The sequence below is a fragment of the Malus domestica genome, chromosome 15 (assembly GCF_042453785.1).
Source record: "Malus domestica chromosome 15, GDT2T_hap1".
NCBI lineage: Eukaryota > Viridiplantae > Streptophyta > Magnoliopsida > Rosales > Rosaceae > Malus > Malus domestica.
Genome location: NC_091675.1, coordinates 7,827,090 through 7,844,942, shown reverse-complemented (window position 1 = coordinate 7,844,942; position 17,853 = coordinate 7,827,090). Strand labels below are relative to the sequence as shown.

The 17,853-nt window shown below is 38.5% G+C and overlaps 1 long non-coding RNA gene across 1 annotated transcript; it reads left to right on the top strand.

Annotated features, from left to right (window-relative positions):
- The first annotated feature begins 14,844 nt into the window (after positions 1 to 14,844).
- On the top strand, positions 14,845 to 15,136 carry LOC139192493 (uncharacterized). The gene is made up of 2 exons (XR_011576690.1): positions 14,845 to 14,959; positions 15,055 to 15,136. It is a non-coding gene; the product is annotated as an uncharacterized lncRNA (long non-coding RNA).
- The last annotated feature ends 2,717 nt before the right edge of the window (positions 15,137 to 17,853 follow it).

Genomic DNA, 17,853 nt, shown 5'->3' with positions numbered 1-17,853 from the left:
ATATCGACGAAATATCGCCGATATTATCGGCATTTAAGACCTTGCCTTCAATTATACCGTATGCTCACCATTACCTTCAAAACTTGACATCTGTCCACAAACCTAACCATAGTTAAATCATATTTTTTTTCAATTATTTCTGTATCATTACGAGAAGAGAGAAACACAATTTGAAAGCCATTTTTCTTGTAAAAGAAAAGAAAATTAACGGATCAATAAAACCAACCTCCCAGATTCCGAGATTTTAAATTCCATTTTACGGTTCTGAAATTTCTAGAGAGCGAAAGCCAACTATTCGATAGAGAGAGACATCAATCAAATCAGTGAGTGAGATCGGAAGAAGAAGCTTACGAGCCTAAAACATCAAAAACCCAATTCCCAGATTTTGAGATCTCAAATTCCAGTTTTTAGGTTCTGAAATTTCTAGAGAGATACTGATGATGATGGTGAAATTAATTTTAAAAATTGAAAATCATATGGCTGGAAGAAGAAGAAGAAGGGAGGGCGGAGGACGGAGACATGGCAGATTCACCATGGCACCCGAAGAAGATTGGCTGGGTGGGTTGGTGAGCGTGAAGATTGAAAAGCATCAAATTCGCTAGATACCAACCCTCGAACCCAGACCCTTCATGAATCATGCTTCTGCAATTTTCCATTAGGTTAGGAGGAAGGCCATGGTGAATCTGGGTTTTATGAATCAATGGAGGGTTGGCGTTGGTGGGAGGGTTTGGGGTTTGGTGGGTAGGGAAGTTGAAACACATCTGGTTCGAGTTTTATTTATTTATTTATGTTTACTTTAATGTTTAAAATTAATTTTAAAATTTTGAAAAATCATATTTTCAATCAATAAATTTACTAGGGTTAAGAGATGGGACATATGAGAGTAACAACGCATACACCACAGTACTCTGCTGCTATTGTTGACCGTAGATGGACATGTGTTTAAATCAGATTGCTTTAGGGGAGGGATTCTTATTTTTCTAAAAAAATAGAGACACGTTTCCAAACGTTAGATTTAACTTTAATGAAATTGTATAGTTGAGATTGTGTGATCTGTGTTTTAATTTCAACCATACAATTTCATTAAAACCAATATAACTGTAGGGAGTGTCCCTTTTTTTTTGAAAAAATGGGAATCCCTCCCCTTAAGCAATCTGATGTTTAAATAATTGAAATTATAAAAATAGATTAGGCACGTATTCATCTACTATTGGTCAACCACATAAAGCTAAATTTGCAACAACCAAGTATTGTTCTTTAAATAAAGACCGCTCATAAAACTGATAATTTCTTGCTGCAAAGGGGATGATGGTTGCTTGCTCTATTAGTGGGGTTAAGAGATGGAACATGTATCCACTAAATTTTCAATCATAATTTTAATTTTATTTGGACATGTATTATTAAAAAAAGTAGCAGCTGTTGTTGAAACTCTAATAATATATGGACATGTATTCACTCATAATTTTAATTTTATTTCAATTATAATGACACGTGTGCATTTATCAGTGGGGCTTAGCAGGCTAGCAGCAACAGCTGCTATTCCTTCATCGGTAAGGTAGTGTTCTTAGAAAAAGGAAATGCGAAGAAGGTTATCTCTTAAAAAGTATGATTTTCTATATACTTTCGGACACGTTATATTATTATTACGGTATTTTATTCACCACATTTCTGCTCACTCACATTGACAGTAGGGTATACTCACCACGCATCTTTAAGCATGAAGTGTCCTCTTACTTGGAAACAGATTCTGTTCGGATCTCCTCCATCAATGTCACAAGATCAAGTGATCCAGATTTTTGAAATTTGATCTAATGATTAAAGTTATTATAACTTTCAAAGGAGATCGTGTTTTTAACCGTTGGATCAAGTTTTAAGGATACGGATCACTTAATCCAGTGGTTTTGATGGAAGGGATATGATGATGATCTATTTTCCTCTTACTTGACCCTAGTTAACCTTTTCATTTATTATTAATTATATTATTATAATAATACATTAATCATCATTTTAGCATTAATTTTTTAATAATATTTGTATTTCGATAAGTAGGAAGGAAATCCTTAGTTTTCTCCTAATCTATTAAGTTCGGAGATTCGGACCATTGAAATTTGATTCAACAGTTATAAACAAGAGTTCATTTTAAAATTATACTAACTTTAATTGTTGGATCAAATTTCAATGGTACGGATCCCCTTAATAAATTATGAGAAAGGGATCCGGATCCCTTTCCTAACCGTATCATCCCATATCTCCCCTCTCTCGTTTTTCCCCTTCTACCATATCCCAAATCTAAATCCCAAAGAGGTGAAGTGTTATTAAATCCAGAAATTTATGTCCATATAGAGATGCAGATTACAATATTGATTTTCAATTACGATTTGTGATTGAATCTCCGGTATGGTTCAGTGAAAATCCCGAGAGGGTGAGCCTTTTTGGTTACCAACGAATTTGCAGTACAGCCAAAGAGTGTGAGACTCCGGGAAGACGAAACGATGCCGTGCCTGGACATTTCAGCTAACACGAACCCGGAGGGGAGAAAGAGAAAGTGAGAGGAGATAGAGGTGGGAGGGGGAGACGACAGAGATAGAGAACCCTAAAGTAAGGGTTGGCCGACGGCGAATTAGTGGTACCGCCGTTGAGGTGGGTTTGGGTGGGCGCGGTGCCGTTGCGTATTTTGGGTTTTGCATATATTTAGTTTATGTTTTAATTCTTTTTTGGGATTAATAATAAATAGCAATTCAACTAGAGTTCACTAGGGTCAAGTAGAAGGACACTTGGCATGCTTAGAGATGTGCAGTGAGCAAACATCTCACAAGAAGTCTCTTTATCATGAACTAAGATTCTCACATCTCTTTTTTACCTTTACTTTCTTTCTCTTCTATTTAAACGGTCACAATTAAGTTATATATCTTAAGACCTTTATCATACCTCCTTTAGAAAAAGGTTCAACACTTGACCCCATAAATAAAAGTAAAGGTGAGGACAACTTCCACGAAATTGACGGAAAATGAGTTTCGCCGAATCCTTTCTTGGAAATCTAAGAATCTCATTATCATAATCGTTTATCCTATGTGAAAAAAAAGTATTTTAAATTTAAAATTAAATAGTACTTAATAAGAATTGATTACAAAATATACGATGAACGGTTATGATCACAGTTCTTCCGATCTCAAGAAAAAAAAGGTCCGGCGATAATCCTTTTCCGCCAAACTTCTTTCCTTTACTTTATATACGCGTGGTAGCTGAAATTTTTCTAAGTGACAGGTACATCCATCTATGACATCAGACGCACAGAATGACATCATCTTTAATAGTGACAGCTAATATTTGGGACTCTACACTTTGTCATTTCATCTTTGTGGCACAAATTTTGCGATGACATTATAAAATATGGTAATAAAAATATAAGATTTGTTATATTAACAATTTATATATTATTGAATATATAATTACTTGATTGACTGCACATTGACATTTTGAATTAAAAATTATCTCAATACACATTACATACTTTTTTTATAATACATCCCACAATCTCAATATACATTTCATATTTTCTACTTAAATTCTACATTTTTTTACAAACACATGACATTTGCTTTGGGTTCTTCGAGCAATCATACACCGACAACAGGAGGACCATTTCAAAGTCAAGTAATAGCAATCCACCGAGGAGGTGGAGTATTGTAAAATGGCGACCTGCCCCAATGAATGAGCTGACCGCCATTGGTTTCTTTTGTTAGTGAAACTGCAGTGTAAACACTAATTCACTTTAGTGGAAACTAGCCTTCATGCACGTGCGTGAGCGTGTGCAGAAGATATTTTTTTAATCACAGCATGCTACGCAAGATTTACACGTTTTAATTGTATTTATATGCATAAATTGACAAAAGGCAATTCAAATATTTGAAGTAAATAAATAATTTTAGATCATGCTAGAATAAAACCATCATAAACCAATTAAAACATCTGAATTCACATAATAAGATCGGTCTTTATAGAATTTATATTAAGAATAGAGAAAATAATATTTAATAAACAATTTATTGAATCACATTATTGCTAGTCTATTGTGAGGCTAAGCCTACCCCTCCCCCTTATTATAGATAATATATTTTGTTAAAAAAAACAATCATTTGATAATTAATTTAATCACATTATTATCCGCGTGCGAAAGACCTTTTTTATAACCGGCATTACACGTCTCTTAAGATATTTGGAACGTGTTTAAAAATAGAGAAATTGAATCACATTATTACTAACCTATTGTGAGGTACTAATTATTAAAATAAAATAAATAAAAAGCACCAACAAATTAATTATTAAAAAAACACTATTAAAATTACAAAATTACCGTTGTATTATTTTATGCATTATTTTTTACTGCTTTTGATTTTTTTTAGCTAAGGAGCATTTTGACCATATTCTTTTGTGTCGAGAGTGGGGCTCTGGCTTTATATATAGATAAGATGAATTCCTCTTTCGGCAATTACAACGAAGACCTTTTCCTAGGAATATTACCAAGTCAAGCTAGACCAAAATTTCATTCATATATCAGGGGTTGAGCTGCAATTACGACGAAGACCTTCTCCTAGTAATATTACCAAGTCAAGCTAGACCAAAGTTTCATTCACATATCAGGGGTTGAGCTTTTTGAGTTAGAGATTTTAGCCTCAATTTTGTAAACTAAATAATGTAGAAGTTGATGATTGAATTATTACTAAGTATTGATTAACGTGCTTATTTTTTATTAGTCACACATAATTTAGTTTGTAAATTTTCTCTTCAAATTTAACCTCCTAACATTATCTTTAAACAAATTTAATTTTCCTATCATTACTCTTTAAAAATAAAATTTACAAACTAAGTAATAAATTAGCAGTATGAACGAAAAACTTGTTTCAATTTACAACCTAATGAACTCTTTTCCTTCTTTCTTTTCTTTTCATTTTAGCTGTGCCCACGTGAAACTTGTCGGCAACATGTGCTCATAGTATTAAGTACAAACACATAAATAGTAGCGAGATGATGAATATATGGTCTGATTGGACAACTATTCTGCAGCTCTCTCTCTCCCTCTCTCTCTCTCTCTCTCTGAGTTTAGCCTTCAGCTGCGGTCATAGTATTACGTATACAAACACATACATCGCAGCGAGCCAGGCTAAATATATAGTGCATATCATGTCTAACAACCAAGCAATTGGACAAGATGATCCAAATGAACAGCTAGAGAAGAAAATAAAGGGGAGAGAAACTTTACTTCGGGAACATGAGGCTCGTCTGAGTGTTCTTCGATCAAACGGCTTCCAACTTGGAAACTTCTACTTGGTGTTTCAGGGAGTTATTTTGACGGCAATTGCAAGTAGTACCAAAGTCTTCACATGCAATGACAGTTGGCTGCTCATCCTTCTTTGTGTATTAGCTGCATGCCCTAATTTGGCTGCATTGTATTTGATTGGACAGGAATATATTAGAACACTCTCCCAGCGAGATAAGTGCTTGGTTGATTGCGATAACTTGAATGCTGAGCGATCCAGGCTCAACAACGCAGGTCCACAACAAAATCCCGTTGCGAGAACACCACCACCCGGGCAAACTCCTACCACTGGCGGAACACCACCACGTGGGGAAACTCCAGCTCCTGGAACACCACCGCTACAAGTTCCCGCTACTCGTGGTGATGATGACTACTGGGGAAAGCTTAAACGTACAGTCTTCTTGTTTGGTTGTATGGCTTTTTTTTTGGGCGTTTCGGCCATCATGGTTTTGGCTTGTAGGAAGATTCTTTGCAGGGCAGTAGCCGATTGTAAGCTCCCTTCCAGTCTTAGTAAAAAATGCATCAGGCTTTGTGATGAGGGTTCCAAGTGTTTAACCATCTGCAGAAACTAGGGTTATCATTTTATCTTCTACTTTTCTTGGCTTGTTTATGCTTTGTAATTTTTAAATTTTTTTTTTTTGTTTTTGTTTATGCTTTGTAATTAAGATCTTGATTCTGTCTACCCATTTGTGGAATTAATTAGAAACTCCTTAGATGACTTTGTGATCTCATCATTTGCGTACCACAAGGACGGCAATTGATTTCGTATGGCATACCCCGGTGTTTATCATATAATGGGAAATCAAACATTTGGTGGGACTTATGCAAATTTTAGAATCCAACTTCCATATTTGGAGAAATTTGATTCCCTACAACTTGATGGTCCTTTAGATTTCAGATTATTGGGGTAATCGGAATGGACTTTTTCATTCCATTATTATGCCCTCATTTATTTCTAAAATTATATGTCCATGTTCTTAACTTGGGAGAACATTACATGCAATCAAATCAAGATTAATTGTGTCAGACGACCAAAAACCTCCTTAATCTTAATTAAATTTCATTTAGCCCCATGTAATGTTGAGTGATTTATGTGGATTTGGGTGACATTAAAAAGGGTTACTTAACAATTTATCTTTTCACTTAGCATAAATTAGGATAATTTAACTTTGTTACTTTATAATTAAAAAGAATACGTTAGTCCTCGCAAGGAGGTTTTTCCGAGAAAGTCGGAGCTTAGGGTTTGGCGATCTTTTCTTCGAAACCCTAGGGTTAGAGCGCCGGCGTGTAGCAGGAATTTTGAATACGGGATTTGGTGTGTTGTTGTACACCCTTGGGATTGCAAGTCGTGAAGGTGAATATGGTAGGCATGCAAAACATGGAAGGCTTGGCGACGAGGTTTGGAGTGAGTCTTTCCTTGTCTGAGAAGGAAAAGGGCGGGATAAAGATCGATAAGAAGGCTGTGGGGGGGCTTTACTGGGGTTCCATAACAGTATTGTGGCTGAGGTTTTTTCTAAGAAGACTGTTAACGAGGTGGGTTCATTAACCAGTTTACGAATCTGTGGCGCAGAAGGGAAGGGGTATTCATTAAAGTGTTGGGTAGGGCGCGATTCATGGCTCGCTTTGTAGGTCGTAGAGATATGTCCCGGGTTTTGGAGGCGGAGCAGCCATGGTTGTTTCGAGACAATTTGGTCTTGGTTGTTGGTGGGGCTCGACACGAGAGATGGGCGGAACCTCTCTATTTGGCCACATTGTGGGTGCAGTTGCATAACATTCCGCCACTAAATATGACGGAAGCGATTGCTTGGGCAATTGGCGGTTAGTTTGGAAAGGTGGTTAAGGTTGATAAGGATGATGGTCGTGATTGGATTGGACGATTTCTAAGGGTGAGGATATCTGTTTATGTACGGGAACCACTTATGCGGGGAGCTAATGTTGAATTTCCTGATGATGGGACGCTTTAGGTCGACTTTCGTTATGAGGGTCTTCCCCACTATTGCCTTATCTGTGGCAAAGTAGGACACGTAACTAGATGGTGCAAGATGGAAAGGCTGAGGGAGGAGGCTTCTGAGATGGATGTGGAGGCGCTATATGCGTTCAAAGGGCTAGATGCGGAGTATGATCTGAGAGGGAATAGTATTGTGGGGCGCGGTGATAGGCAGAGGGGAGCTAGGGGACAAATGGCTCGTCCTTATCGTTCTTTAGGAGGCGCTCTAACAGCCTGACCGAAGATGAGTTACGTCGCCGTTATGTTCTGGAAAACAAGGAGAAGGAAAGGCAACGGTGGGAGCGAGAACGAGCCTTTGATGCAAGGCTTATAGGCCGAGGAGGTTCCATTGCACCTGAAGCTGGGGAGATAGAATTACTAAGCCATCCGGATGTCATTGAGGCTATTGGGGAGTGTACCGAGGTCGTGCAGCCAAATAGGGACATTGACCTTAATATACCAATTGTGGCAGTTAGTAGTGAAGTGTCTGGCAGAGATCATGTGAGTGACGGTATAGTTAATGGTTTGGGGGAAGGATTGACGTCACAAGATTCGGACCCATTCAATCTACTCCCTATCATTAAAACAGTCTTGAGGGGAGTGATGAAAAGCAATCGGGAGGATGATGTGTGTGAATTTGAGGGTTTTGAAGGGGTAAGACAAGGGTGAACAAGATTCATAGGTCTGGAAGTGATCAAGCATGGGCCACCTACGAGGGGTCTCTGATCTCCACGATCGCAATGAGAATTATATGCTGGAACTGTTAGGGTATCGGGAGGGGGACCTAACAGTTGACGATCTCTTGGAGCAAAATCGGCTCCACTCCCCCGAGGTTATGGCTCTTATAGAAACTAAAAATCTTAGTTGAAGGTACCGTTATTTGAAGCGTAGGCTCGGTATGGCTTGTATGCATGCCGTTGAGCCTAGAGGAATTGCTGGTGGTATGTGTGTTTTTTGGAAGGATGCAAGTGATGTGATATTGGTAAAGTATGGGGATTTCTTCATTGAGGTCTTGATTCAAGATAGGGTATGGCTATGTAGATGGCACTTGGTGATTGTTTATACGAGTACGGATGAGTGTAAGCGGGCACAACAATTAGGGTTACTTGCGGACCGTATTTTGTCCTATTATGAGCCGTCCTTGGTAATGGGCGATTTCAATGACTTATTATTGGAATCGGCGAAGGAAGGAGGTAATGGCCAAACTATTGCGAGTATGAGGTCTTTTCGATCCTTTGTGGCTCAAGCACGATTGTTAGATTTGGGGTTTGTAGGATACCTGTTTACGTGGAGAAATATACGGGATGAGGGGTTCATCTAGGAATGACTTGATCGTGCTCTTGCTAACAACGAATGGGTTCAATGTTATCAACAAGCAGTGGTGAAGTATGTTATTTTGGAGGGGTCAGACCATGTTATGTTAGTGCTCTCAACAGAAGTGGAGCAACCTAGGCATAAGATAAGGTTCATGTATGACCCAAGATGGAACCACGACAAAAAGTGTGATGATGTGGTTCGTGCATGTTGGGGTGAAGTGGTTGGTGGGAATCATGCACATATCTTCATGCATAGGCTATGGAGGGTTGCACACGGGTTGGTGACGTGGCGTAAGAAGGAGGGTCGCATTGAACAGAAAGAAATTTATCGATTGAAAGATATCATTCATGAAGAGTATTAACAACCGGTGTTTGACAGGCATCAGATTAGAGGTTTGGAAGAGGAGCTTCGAAGGGCTTTTAGAAGGGAAAAAGTTTATTGATGTACAAAGTCTTGTGTTCAATGGTTACGGGAAGGTGATAAAAATACTCAATTCTTTCATGCACAAACCATGAAGCGTAGGAGGAGGAATGTTATTAGGGGTTTAGAAGAGGTGGATGGTACTTGGTGTACGAATAGGCACCGATTACACGGCATTGCCGTTGATTATTTTCAATCATTATTTTCCACGGATAGGCCTACGAATTTTATGGAGATTTTACAGTGTGTGCCGTGTAGTGTGGGGGAAATGGAAAATAATTTGTTGATTGGCCATGTGAGTGATGTGGAGATTGAAAATGCTCTATATCAAATGTATCCTACAAAGTCACCAGGTCCGGATGTATTCAATGCGGGTTTCTTTCAGCATCATTGGGAGACAGTTGGCGGTGTGGTTTTGGGTATGGTAAAATCTTTCTTTTGTTCTCGACGTATGTTAAAAGAATTGAACCAGTAGGTAGAATATGAGAAATTTGAAGCCTAGTCGCTGTAATCGAGCTTCCAGAGCCGCGCTGCGCTGGAGGTGACATGATCACCCCCGCGGTGACTCCCGTCCACCTGAATAGTACTCGAACTTGCTGCACCCATATTTGCACCATACCTCCACCTTTCAGTACTCTCAAATCCGCTGGACCCATATCGATTCCACGCACCACCACCTGCCATCGAACCCCAATCGTCAAATTTGGTGACCTGTTGCCTCAGCTGGAACCTGTGCGCTACTGCACAGGCACTATAAACCACCGTTCTTGTTGCTTGAATCAACTCGTTGTTGAATCTGGTCATGTCCACACCGCGTCACCATCAGGTTAAATCCAGAAAGTTAGTTTGAAGAAATTGTTGAGGATTTTGTGCCAACACTGTTGCCATGGTTTAAAGAAGGGTAAATTACATAGTAGCCCCTCAGGTTTGAGGTTTATTACAACCTCATACAACATCTTTAAAACATTTCACTTTCATACCTCATGTACTATTTTATTTCAAAATAACACCTCCGTTAGATTTTCCATCCATTAGTTTGTTAAATGCTGACGTGGCTGCCACATTTATGCTGGTGTGGCAGCCACGTGGCAAAAAAAATAATTTTTAATTTTTTTTTTTAAAAACCTAAATCTTCAACAAAAAAAAAAACATAAAAACCCTAACCCATATCCCTTTTCTTCCCCCTTTCCTCTCTGCAATCCCTACCCACTATCTCTCACCCACCCCCCAACGACCTCCCCCCAATCAACCCACATCCCTATCCCTAACCTAGAACCTAAAAACCTGCAACAACAAGAAGAAGAAGAAGAAGAGGGAGGAAAAGAAAAAAAAAAACCCAGTTCATCCCCCCAAAACCTGCAACAAGAAGAAGAAGAAGAGGGAGAAAAAAAAAAGAGAAAAAAAAGAAAAAAAAAGCCCAGTTCGCAGGAAGGTCGTCAGAAGGTCCGGGGGGGGGGAAGGGAAGTGGGTCGCGACGGAGCCAGGGGAAGAGAGGTGGGCGTGGGTCGCGGCAGGGCCAGGGGGGGTTTTCTCTCTCGGATCTCTCACTCTTTCACTCTCCCCGACAGTACACCCACGCACGCACCAGTCTACACAACCACACACGCACCGACGACACACCACCACCACTGAGCTTCAAAATCCCGGGCGGGAAATCCGACTTGAAGTCGTTGTGGCTGATGCCGAGGATCCTGAGGTTGTAGAGCTCGAAAATGGCGGGCTGGAGAGGGCCGTGGAAGGCGTTGTCGCTCAAATTGAGGTGGATTAGTGAAGAAAGGTGGCAGATTTGTGGTGGGATTTGGTTGGAGAGGTTGCAGCGGGAGAGGTCGAGGGAAACAGAGGGAAGGAGGAGGAAGAAAGAGAAGGTACTTTCATGGTTTTGGGGGTGTGGGGAAGGTGTTGGGTGAGAGTGAGAGTGAGAAGGAGAGTGTGTTGGGAAATTTAAGGGAATGAGGGTCTTGATGGCTGCTTATGGGTTTTCTAAAGGGATGGGGTTTCGGCGGCCAGGAGGGGTGGAAGTGGTGGGATCTGGGTTTTCTAAGGTTTTTTTTTTTTTTTTTTTTTTTGAAGATTTAGGTTTTTTTTAAAAAAAATTAAAAAAAAAATTTTTTTGCCACGTGGCAGCCACATAAGCACAAATGTGGCAGCCACGTCAGCATTTAACAGACTAATGAATGGAAAATCTAACGGATGTGTTATTTTGAAATAAAATAGTACATGAGGTATGAAAGTGAAATGTTTTAAAGATGTTGTATGAGGTTGTAATAAACCTCAAACCTGAGGGGCTACTATGTAATTTACCCTTTAAAGAATGATTATGGTTGCTGTATTTCAAAGTTGTTGGGAAAGAAGAAAATTACATGTTTGTTGGGCCACTTGTTTTTGAGGTCGACGTGGGTGATCAAGAATTGTTAGTCTGCTTGCAATGGAAGTATGTTGATGTCCACCACATCCACGATTGCTCGAATACTGGGACTGGTGACCACTCAAGTGATTTGTGTGCATGTTAATAAACGTTTGATGTTTGCTGTTGGTTGTTGCTGATAAGATTTTTTCTGCTTATGTGAATGCGATAAAAACCTCCTATTTTACTTGCAAGAATCACAAGGTTATTGTAGTATAAACGGATCTCGCAAGGTCATTCTCCACAGGGATTATTAAATAATTCGAAACAAATCAGATTCCAATTAATGATTGTAAAGTAGAAATTGAAGTGATTGATTTTAAAACCTAATTAAAATAAAAACGAAATTAATGAATTAAAATAAACAATCTGCAATATTAGAGCTAGAGAGAAAAAAACAGTTTTGAGAAAATCAAATTAAGAAAGCACTAGGGTTCCACCATCACCTAGCAATCCTATGAATTTTTACCAATTACTTATGATCTACACATGCCATTTTGAAGGTTAGATTTTCCTAATTCATATTCTACTTGGAACCTCCAACATAGAATGTATATCTAACATGCAACCCGTCCGGACGTTCGGATCAAATATGAACATGAAAGACTCATTATGCTTTATGAAAATCCTTTGAAAAACCATGCAATCCTTAAGACGTGATATTCATCCTAAGCGAAATTACAATTATTAATCACAAGAAGCCAGCGTCAATTTCAGGGAACCTTCCGACCAAAATTGCATCAAATTACTTTTCTAAAGATCCTAATGGTGATCATGCATTACGACAATTAGATAGTTTTTATCTCGGTGATTAACAATTCAAAGTACGCATGCAATCGATCATAAGCAATTAAATAAAAATCACATATTCATGCTAAGGCTCAAGGTTTCGCCCTAGCAAAAGAAATTAGTTCCGCATATTCATAAGTGAAATCATAGAAAATATTATTAAGAAAAGGATTGAAAACACCTTCAAGTAGAAAATCTTCAAAACCCTAGCACTTCTCCCTGTCTCCAATATTGCATAAAATAAAACGTACCATAAAACTGTAGACGGCTCAGCAATATATTTGCTAAGCCACCACAAAAACCCTAGCCAACTAAAATTAATAAAAACCCTAAATAAAAATAGTAAAATTCGTCTAAAATCTGAACAGCCACGTTTTGGCCCAAAAGCTGCTCCAAAACTGGCCCAATATAGCTGGATTTGATGTTTGGAATATTCTGAACACTTTTCCAGAAGGCCACGAACCCATCCGAGGTCATCTTGGGCTCCAAAAACGTCATTTAAGCCTAAAAACGTCACTTTCCAGCACTGCGCACTGCTTCTTTATTTCATCGCCAGAAAATAACTGCTTGGTGGAAAAATCCCAAATTTTGATACGATCAAGCTAATTGACTCACGAACGTCCTCCAATTGGAATTACTCCAAAATTCGTCCATTTGGTCCTGTTTTTCTCCAGAGGAAGTCGAAAGTCCTATATTGAAAATACAATTCAAAGTATCAAAATTCTTCCAATATATTAACCAAAATATACTAAGATTAGGGTCAAATATATAATATAAAATCTACTCATCAAATACCCCCAAACTTAGCTTTTTGCTTGTCCTCAAGCAAAACAAGACTCAAACAAAAATAAAAACTTAACAAACTAACTAGCTAAAATTAACTGACAAAAATTTTCACCTTCAAAGTTGCAATCCATAGCAAATTTTAAAAACTAGAACATCTTTTCAAAAGTTCCAACCAATCCCACCACAGAGTCTAAGCCATTTAGAATCAATTAGAAAAGAATTCACAAACTTCCTTTGGTGTAAAGTGAACCAACATAATTAAGGAGACTCGACTAAAACCCTTACCTCTCGTCCTTATTTATTTCACACATAGTAACTTTAAATATAACTCTCTTTCTTTTTCTTTTTTTTTTCTTTTTCACTTTTTTTTTTTTCATATATAACATTTTTTTTCTCCAGTAACAGTAGTGGTCGTGCAATGTCGGTTTACTTAAGCTTTCGATCCAACCCATGTAGCGAGCTTTAGGTCAATGACTCCCAAACCACTAGGGCTTTAGGACACTAGGTGTAGAACACCCCTAAGGACTTATTAACCCGAGCTGAAAAGGCTACGAAACCAACTAACCACCCTGCCTCATGCCAAAACTCTACCGTTTGACGCGAGAATCACTGCTGATTAGGCAGGACTGGCCCGGTTACTAGGCAGAACCTCGGGTGAGACAATTATTACTTTATTTATTTATTTAATTTTTTTTTTCACACTAATAACTGACTTTACTTAAAATAAAAAATAAAAAATAAAAATAAACTTAGACTAAAAGCAAGTATTTCAATCTCACTCCCCACAAACCATGTTGGTGTGATGTGCAAAGTTCAAAGTATAATTCATGAATTAGTGTCTAAGCAACGATAAATAGAAAAGACTCTAATGTGGGATTAACTTTCACCATGTCCATTTGTTCCAATGTTTAAAATAATCTATGGATATTAACTTAACAAGAATGAAAATTTTTAAACGGACACAATAAAAATAAAAAAAACTAAAATTTACTTTCCCACCCCCAAACTTATTTCACACTTTGTCCTCAAGGTGTAGAAAATAAAAGAAATATGATAAAAATGAAATAAACTTAAACTAAAATATAATAATTATAAAAGTGAAAATGATTAACAAAACTAAAACAAAGAAAGATAGTACCTGGCTGGACAATGAAGTGGCTGGACAAAACGCCTCTAACCCATTCATGGAGAACCGGCCCACAACCAAGGCCATGTGCACGGCACATGTGCACCAACTCCTAGCACTAGTTGTGGAAAAGCATTGGATTCGCTTCTTGGAATGGCATGCAATTGGCATGCCGTGTGACAAGTGGTGGGCAGCTGGCGTGCAAAATATTTTATTTTATTTTTTTTTAAAATAAACTTATCAGATAACAGTGCCCACTTGATGGAGATATGACCAAAGCCTGCATGCCTTTCAAAAAAAAAAAAAAAAAAAAAAAATCCGGCAAATATTGGGTCCCGAGCCGAACGGCTCTTCTTTTTCTTTAATGCAAACCGAGTCCCATGAATAGACCTGGGAATACACCAGCTTTGACACGTGGCAAGCATCACGGCAGGGAGCTCCATAGGATTCCAAAGTAAGGGTGAAGATCAATCCAAGATGCCCATCGTCCTCTCTCTAGAAAATCTGAAAAGGTTTTTTATCTCTCTATTTTCTTCTCTCATTTCCCCATATCTCTGCTCTCTCTCCTTCATTACTCAAAAAAAAATGCAAAAACCTTATCCCTTCCATTTATTTTTTTTTTCGCATTTCTCTCGATTTGCTCTCAAACCCCATCCATGGTGGAGCGACACAGGCATGTCTGATTCCTCTATAATAGGGCTCTGGTCCGCAATACGGAGACCCAAACGAGCAGAACTAAAACAGTTCGTCCAAAAATCCCCCCTTTGCAGGTAAAAACGAAGCCATGCCATTTCTCCTTTTGTTCGTTCAAATGTAAAGATGTAGCTCCATTTCTGCTAACTTCATCACCAAGAGTAAAATGAAAATGTTTGTGACTGATGCATTTGACTGTTCTGTGTATGTCTCAGTTTCCTCGCAGATTGATGCATCCGTAGCCGTCCATAACCCAACAACAACACACCGCCGTGAGTACCCCGCCGTGGTGGAAAATCGGAAAAACGGAAACCCAAAGGTAAAATCATCCTCCAATCTTGTGGTTGCAGTGTCCAATTTATTTGTTAGAGAGATCTGGAACAAACACTAACACCTGCATGTGGTTTATCAGTGGGAAGAGCCCTAATGGTTTCAAATCCAATACAACAACACAAGAACACACCCGGAGTCAGCAGCTCAGCTCAACCAAGGATCTGCAAATGTTGAGGTAAAACCCGTAACCCTTTTTATTGATGAATGATGATCTGAGAGTTGAATAATAAAACCACTACTGTGACTGAAAACTTTTCCCTCAACTCCAGCGTACAACCGAGAGACAACAACTATGAGCTTCCGGTCTAGTGGTTCCTGAAGCAAAATCAACAGCAACTGTCGCGGCCTCTGTATGTCATATAGGTACAGATCTCGTTCGTCTGCTTTTGCTAAGCTCAACATTTACAAGTTCAACAACAGTTCATTTGAATGCCATATGTAAACCTGTATGTACTCATATTGTTGGGTCTTTATGTAGGGGTATACGGATCCATGATAGAGCCAAGGACACAGAAGTAAACACACAAGAGCAACGGAGGAAAACAGCACAGGCCGCATGACCCAGATCGATGCATCTGGGAGGTAAAATTCGAATCCCTGCAAGTGTAGTTGTTGTAGATCTGGTAATAATATATGTACTCAGTTCTGTGGTGTATGGATCTGTGATTTAATTGTGCTTCCTCCATGCATCGCAAAACTGAGCTGCAGAAATTAACTGCTCTAAATTCTGTTTATGTGCTGGATCTGCAACAATCACCCCCAAACTTGCATCTGTGAATGGCTTTTTATGTGGACTACTGTAAATTTCCAGCATAGTGTAGATGTGGTTGATGTGAACGTTAGGCTTGCTGCTGGGTGCAGGATTCCAGCATAGGACGCGCTTTATTTTCCACGTTCGCAACCTGCAATTAACCAATATGCGTCAAAAAATTAAAATAAAATCAAATAAACTGGATAAATAAAATCAATATGCAATCTTCCATTTTTTTCAAATTTTGTTTTTTTTTTTTTATTATTTTTTTGTTTTGTTTTTTTTAGTTTTTATTTTTTATTTTTTTATATTAAAGAGAAAATCAAACGAAAATTAAAATTAAGAAAGAGTTTAGAAAAATTGGGTTGCCTCCCAATAAGCGCTTTATTTTAAGTCTGTAGCTAGACGTTGCCGAAGTCCGGTGGCTAGATCATTGGTGCCTTTAGAGTCAAAGACTTGCCTACACCAAATTTCTCTATGCATGGTTTTAGTTGATGTTTGGTCACTTTCAATGAGAAATCTGTGCCCTTAGCCTTAATGTCCACATTACCATTCTGAAAAACTTTAGTAACCAGAAAATGGCCTTTCCATCTAGACTCTTGTTTCCCTGGAAATGACTTGAAATCTGAACTTAATAACCACACTTCTTTACCAGGCTGTATTTTCTTAAAATTTGGGCTGCTTGGCAAATTTTCATGTTTTTTCAATGTGTTCATTGGCTGGTCTTCATGTAGCACCCTTTGCTGCTGTGGTTTAGGACTTGTAAAATCAGGAGTTAAATTCGGGGGCTTTATGGACAGATGGTCAGTTGATGATCTGTTCATAAACTTGGCACTTGGTAAACCATCCAATGCATCAACACGCATGCATTCTTGCTTGTCACCTGAATGTATGCTTGCTTCAAACAACTTGAAAACAACAGTTTGATTTTCAACTCGGAATGTTAATGTTCCGGCTTCAACGTCAATAAGAGTTCGGGCTGTTGCCAGAAATGGGCGGCCCAAAATAATGGGCGTTGTCAAATCCTCATCCATGTCCAACACCATAAAATCAGCTGGTAAATATAAATTGTCAACCTTCACAATAACATCTTCAATGACTCCTCTAGGGTAGGTAATTGAACGGTCAGCCAATTGAATAATACTGGAGGTTGGCTTCAGCTCCCCTTCACCTAAACGTTTGAAAACAGAATATGGCATTAAGTTTACACTAGCACCTAAATCAATTAAAGCACTACTAAAATCACAATTTCCAATGGTGCAAGAGATAGTAAAACTCCCTGGATCTTTTTTCTTTGGAGGCAATTTATGTAATAAGACCGCACTGCATTGTTCTGTAAGAATCACTTTCTCAAAATCAACAAGCTTCTTTTTCTTTGTGCAAACATCCTTAAAAAACTTGGCATAAGATGGAATGTTCTTGATGGCATCAATTAACGGCAGATTAATTTGAACTTTAGCCAAAGTTTTCATAAAATCTGTTAACTGTTGATCTTTAGCTTTAGGTCTCAACCTTTCTGGATACGGCATAGGGGGTTCGTAAACACGTTCTGCAGTTTTTGTGGAAGCTTCTGCAGTATTTTCGGATCTGTCTTGGGACTGCCCAGAATTTGCAGAAATTTCAGAATCTGCAATAATTGCAGATTTAGTTTGGGATAGTTCTGCTGCCTGTGAATTCCCAACAGAATTTTCATGTTTGTTGTTGTAACTTTTGCCAGACCGTAGAGTCCGTATAGCATTGCATTCTTCTCGTCCTCTTGGATTAGGTACTGTTTGACTAGGAAATGTACCCGGAGCTCTTTCTGAAACCTGTAAAGCAATCTGCCCCATCTGTTTTTCGATGTTTTTCACTGCTGCATGTAGATTTTGAATTTCTTGAGTGGTAGTATTTGCCAATTTTTCAATTGCAACTTCCCAAGCAGCCTTAGGTG